Raw genomic sequence first — 6,838 nt, 5'->3', positions numbered from 1 at the left:
ATCACCCAGCTGGCCTGGTAAAACGGAGCGCAGTTCCGTGGAGCAACTTTTGAAGTCGAAAGCGGTGACGCGAGAACCTGTTCCTCGACGCTTATGCATGGCCTTTCACCGTCCGTGATCTTAGATAACTGGTCTGCCGTGAAGGCATACCCACGCGCTGACCTGGTCGATTTGCTGATGCCCTGGTACACGCCATTGACGCCGTTCTCCTCGCTTCCAGAGGTCCCTGTAGCAGTGAAACACGCCGCTGTCGCCGATACTCAGCACCTCGCTACCGGGTGATCTTGATGGTGGTTTTTTTGATGATGGCTCGACCTACGCCCGCACTAGCTCACGTTTGTCGCTGGTGGAGGTCAACGTGAGGTTGAACGCCAGTCTTAACAGTGCCTGGTACAATGAGGTCATTCGCGCCAAGGTTTGGAAATCTAACCAGCAGCGTTTGATTCTGGTCTATCTTGCTGGGGTTGTTGGTGATGGTCACCGACTGGCGCACGGCTTTGATACCTAGGGGCTCTCTCGATCTTCTGAAAGGATCTAGTTTTCTACCATACATTGTTATATAAATGAAATATATAAGTTTTAATACTAAATAATGGCTGAAGGCGGTCATGAAGAAATACCTATGGAGGATATGTGGGATGATACCCTGGATGATGAAACCTCATTCTCGCAAGGTAACGAACTCGTGAAGCAGGCCGTCAACGGGTTTTACGATAGTTTAAAAGAGGATAGAAATTACGTAGAGCCGTGGGGGCGAGACTATACCAAGTTTTTTGTCGATAGCAAGGGCACGCTGCGATTGAAGGCTAACCCGGATATCGATCTCATGAATAAGCGCACGAGAGAACCGCTTGCCTTATCAACACTTGGCAGTCGCCATGGGGGTGACTTGATCCGCTGATGAACTAGGCTTCAGAGGATTTACGCGTGGCGCACGCACCCAAAGCCCTTTCCCTTCAAGATTCTGGTAAGAGACATCAGGGGCGCCACATCGGATCAAGACATGACTGATAACATTGAAAAGCTGTTGGCCACCTACCACAACAAACCCTTACCCGGATTCGAATTTACCGCCTGAACCGCGGGGTTGGACAATGCCATAAACCATTCGCGGACATTCGTGAACAACACAGCCAAACTGGACGCGATAGACGACCACATCGCCCGTGAAAGGCCAAACTCGGTGAAACGGAGGACGAGTCTATGAAAGCCACCATCGAGTGAACGAATACGCAATTTGGAAGAGGAAAAGAAGACCCGCTTGAAGCGGCATCCTCCTTCCGAGAACAGCTTCGATCCCAGGTCAGCCGTGTAGCGGAAGTCCATTGATCGAAGTCCTCTACCAGGACACCACGCTAGCTGAAATGATCCTAATCCTGTTCCGAGCAAGGGATCACCATCGCCAGCATTCTGACTGCATTGGGCTTCATCATATCAACCCTGGTGGTGTCATTAACGCCGTCGGTACCCCACACCCCAAGTGGTGACAAACCAAGTGGGGTGTTAAACCCTGGATAAAAACTCGGGAAGCCCTGGCAAACTGGCTGGTAAGGTCACAGCCCTACCCGACATCCTGGGTAGCATCGTCCGGTGGTTGCTGAGCTGGCTCTGGCTAAAACTACCACGGTCAGTCAAAACCTGTGGGCAGCCATAGTCGCCGTGGTGGGTTTGGTGTACGTAGCGCCTAAGGAATTTTTAACCAAATAAGTCCCAAAGCTACCCCACCAACCACCATAGCTGTTTTACGGTCGATGTGCTGCTGATTGGACGCCTGAACGTGTTCAGGCTGTGGGGGTTACCCCACAGGGGGTGTTGGCTGAATCCTAGGCTCCGGGGGTGGCGCCACTATACCCGTTTCACCAGTCGTGGGTGGTGGGACGTGGGGGACGTTGACATCGAGGTTGACGCCCAACTTTTGACCCGCCGTGGCTATGACTATATCGTTGTTGTAGCCCACCACTTTTTTTACTCTCAGTTGCATATCGCTCGGAGCCATGTACAGTCCCACGTCGAACACGTAGTCGACTTTCGACCTGGCGTATTCCAACACGTCTTGGTAGCGTTTGATGGCACTCGGGAGATCAACTGGAGCATTGATAGCATCCTCAACGTTGACAACGAACTGTTTCTGAGCGTCGTAAGCAGTCCCCTTGCCTAGGATATTGGAACGCGTTTGCGTCTGCGCACCCAACAGCGCCCACACGTACGTTCGAATCGAGTCGTTTAACCTGATTACCCCGGCACGAGTAAACCCTTTCGATGTGTCCAGCATGAACTTTTTCCAGTCATCCGCTGCCCCCTGCTCGAACCTCCAGACTCGCTTATCCTTGCTGTCGTCGAATGCCATGTAACGGTCATCCCACTCGTTCGTTGTGAGGTGATGATACAACTTGTAATCCCATTCTTTCAACTTCTCGCTGGCTTCCACGAGGGGCATGTTGTGAACGATGGGGATACCCAACCCGTGGTTCGGTCCCGGCAAACGCCAATCCGTCTTCGTGTTTAGTTCGAATTCGTTGCAAATACGTTCGTAGGCCCGTCTATCGTACTGGTTGTTTACTGCATTCCACGCCTTTTCCTGTGGGAGCGGGGCGCTGATCTCTTTGAGGATACGCCTGACCTGGTAGTACACGTGAAACGTGAACACAGACTGACTCAGCGGTCCACGCCGAGTGTCGGTTAATGTCACACCACACCCCGTTGTAGCGCACCACACGGCGAAGTTGAGTTGATTCTGCCAGAACTGCATCGGTCTGTTGAGCCAAGCGTGAACTACCTTAGCGTTAGTCACCGAAAATTTATACTTGTGGAACACATCTATGAACTGGGTGTTGAAATACAACCCAGGAGCAACCACGATCTTCATGTGGGGGAAATCTACGTCCTGTTTAGGATAAAACACTCCCGGCTTGTACATTTTAAAACTATTATATAATGAGCATATATACTCTATCATGTACATAACACTTCCAGGAATAACGAGCGGTGAGGCCGTTCAGCTGATGCACGCGATCGATAACACGTCGGGTCAACTCGAAGTCGCACTCTGCGATATCACCTACCTACCGCAATGGACTAACATCAACGCCAGCAACAATAAACTGTTCATAGATGGCGTCCGCAATCAGATAACTGACGGTTACTACAGTGTGTGCTCTCTAAACGACGAGGTCTTCAAACCATTGGGAGCCGAACTCAAGATGAACGACTCAAACGGTACAGTGGTGTTAATCAACAACGGAAAAAACTCCTTGAGGCTCGGCCGACCATTGGCGAGGACACTCGGTATGCAGCCTGACGAGATAAAACCAACGACTACCGCCACAGGCACTAAGTTACCCGACCTAGTACCGTATCGAGAGCTGTGCATTCATCTCAGCCAGGTTAGCACAACGGACAACATTCAAGGGGGTCACCCTTCCACTATACTGAGAGCCGTACCGGTGAAAACGGAGAAATACAACGACGGTAGAACCGGTCGTTTTCACCTCGGCAGTATAAGAGGTTAACCCAGGGCAACATCCCTGAGCTGATAATATCGGTGTTAGATATAAATCATAATCTCGTGAATATAGGATACCTCAGCATAACCCTGCACATAAAATGACCAGCGCACAAGGTCCCGGAATGAAGTTGAAAAAATGCATCAATGTGGGGATCTCCGACCTCGGGGACACACGCGGATTCGACGACCCCGAGTAGATGGTAAATTGTAATGCCTTGCAACTTAAAACAGCATTTACAAACGCGTTGAAGTCCCCTCCAATGGTGGTACTAGCAACCTAAGTGATATAGTAGATACTTCAAGAGCGGTTGTCAACACACGGTACACCCTAGTCCGCACCGGTGATGATAAATGGATGATATACCCATCGTTCGGAGGCAAACTGTTCGACTTAGAAGATGTTGAGAGCACTACCGTCGCCCGAAACAAGCCATATACGCTCGTCTTCACCGATGATGATAAGTGGGTGTTATTACCCGATAAAGTCGACTGGTTTCTCAATATTAGGCTCGGCTCCCCCTACGTGTTCACGGATAACAAAGACAACCACCTAAACAAAGTCGTGAACAACGGAACCCTGCTCGTGGCTTACGTTCCGACTCAGAGACGTAGCGTAGTCATCAGCCCACTCACCAGTATGGCAGCCCACATGCTATCGAGTAAAGCGGGCATGCAAAACGTGGTATTGCAGTTGGTGTCTGAATTCGAAGGCGTGGTCACCATCCTGGAGAGTCTACCGGCGAACTCAACACTGGTCATCCAAGTCTACCTAGGGGAACCTTCGCAGGATGATGTTGAAATCGTGAAGGGGGTCAAACTACGGTGGGGGAAACAACAACAGTATCACGTTTGCAACGTTTACGTGCGGGTGGGTGTCGACTCCAAAACCAGTCTGCAGGGTGTCACCGTGGTCGTGGAAGACACTATATCACTAACCAAGATATTCCTACCCGACAACATACACTTCATGGGGGTGAAGTGCACCCCTGAACCATTATCAGAAAACCAGTTGGAAATTATATCGTAATAGTATTATAGCAATGTCTTGGCTTCACCCCAACGCTACGCTTAACGATCTAGGGGACACGGGGGGATTCGATCAGCCTGGTGAGGAAGACACCTTATACATCCTGCACTTCAAAGACAACGTGTATAGGCGGGTGTCGTTATCAGATTTTAAAGAACCCAAATGGATAATCAACTTAACCTTCCCCTCACCTTATATCTCATTTAAGGAAAGTAATTATATCTCTGAAATTAAAAATAGAGGTATCATACCCTCGTGTTTCGTTCCGGGCCGTCATACAAGTGTTGGGCTAACTCAGTCCGGTATGTTAAATGCATACCAAGGGGGGTGAGTTAGAGTATACCTGCTCCGGGCTCGTGCATATTCCGGGTATGACCCCAGGTTCCACACTCATCATAGAATTCCATATCCGTGAACTTTCTGTTAGTAAAGAACAACAACTTTTACACGGGGTGACAGTACACTGGAGTACCCAGAACAATAACCGACGTTACCGTATCATCATACAAACGGACCCCTCAACAGGTTCTATAACCTACTCAATAAACCCCCCCTACTATGGGGTTCGTGTGGATGCAGAGTTACCTATTCACTTCCGAACTATTTTCCTAAACAGTGATTTATACCTTATAAGCTTCAAGTTAGTTGATCGACTGTTAACTGAAACCCAATTAAAATATCTTTTGTAATATATATTATAGGATGGGCCTGTACCCAGGCATAGATGAAGTAGCGAAGACCCTGGAAACCGTAGACGGGGTTCCGCTTGAGACAGTTATGTGATGTAAAACGTCAATTAGAACAAGACCGCGACAAGCGGAAAGCACTATATAAGAAGTACCATAGAGCTTTCAATGCCGTGGACGGGACTGATACTACCCTTATGGCAACCAGCATGGGACTAGGGGCGGCAGGTGTTGGGTTATTAGCTACCATCGTGGCCGCACCTATAGTGCTAGGCCTTGAAATAACAGCTGGGGTGACAGGGGTGTTAGGGTTGGTGCTTAAGTTTGCATCACGCAGACTGCATCGTAAGGCGTTGAAACACGATGAAATTAGAATTCTAGCTGAAGCAAAGCTGAACACGGTAAGCGACCGTATTTCAGCGGCACTCACTGACAACAAAATCTCAGAGGAGGAGTTTCGTTTGATCCTCTCTGAACTCACAAAATATGACAAAATGAAACAAGAGATTCGATCCAAGTCTCGTAAGTCTACTATAAGCGAGGACGAGAAAAAAAAGTACATAGAACAGGGGATACAAAAAGCCCGGCAAGCCTTTATTACGAACACCAAAGAGATCATAGGCGATTCACATTAAACTGTTTCATTGAGGTCAACGTGACATAGCGGCACGTGGACATAGATAAAATGAAAATAAAATCAGACGAACCTACCTTGTACTACTTGATGGGCCAGACAGAGGACTATTGATCCTGTCAGTGGCACGTGATGTGTGGGTGCACCCGTTAAATTGACCTACTTCAGCTAAGTCCGCGGTAGCTCAGTCGGTTGAGTGGTGCGACCCCATTATGTATAGTCTGCGCAAGCTGTACATGTGGGTTCGTATCCCGCCGTCACAACTTTGTGTGATGTGAGGTTCTCTCACGGTGAGAGACACAATTCCCCTTGGGAGGAAGCGCAATACATTTCTATTTCTCCCTTGGGGAATTGTGGCTGCCGGGGACATTTTACTAGTAGGGGTAATGGCAGCAAGAGCTAAGGGTCCGACCAAAGCCTTATTTGGGAAATAAGGCTTTGCAGAGGCTTTTGTTGGACTTGATCTCGGACTATCATTCCCTCTACTACTGGACCAGGCAATCCAGTCATCAACAGCATTAGCATCGATCTGCGCAATTGGGAACCGATGACGTGTCAACCAAGTCAGCGAGCCTGATCACCCAATCCCGTTAGTCGCCTCTTACAACAAGCATAGTCACCTATTGTGGCAAGCATGGGTTGCTGAAGACCTACTCTACCCCAGATCTTCATCAGACTTGATGTTATTTACGATGACATTTGTATATTTTTCTAAAGGAATCAATAAAACATATTCTACAATTCTGATATTGTGATACTGATTGAGGAGGGCCTAGCTGGTCCATTGTCATACTGTCTAACCGTCGCTACACAACTAAACAAACTGGTTCAGTCGAAGTCTTCATTCCAAGAGTGGGGGCGGTGGGATAACCCATTGGTTATATATTTTACTCTTCACACCAAAGACCAGTTCGATGGTACAATGTTTGAAGCCCACTACTGGTGTCCCCCACCGTGATATTGCTGGAATATTGCTAAAGGGCGGT

The sequence above is a fragment of the Haliotis rubra genome, unplaced genomic scaffold, assembly GCF_003918875.1.
Source record: "Haliotis rubra isolate DU_JTF1 unplaced genomic scaffold, ASM391887v1 Scf840, whole genome shotgun sequence".
Lineage (NCBI taxonomy): Eukaryota > Metazoa > Mollusca > Gastropoda > Lepetellida > Haliotidae > Haliotis > Haliotis rubra.
This window is presented reverse-complemented; position numbering follows the sequence as displayed.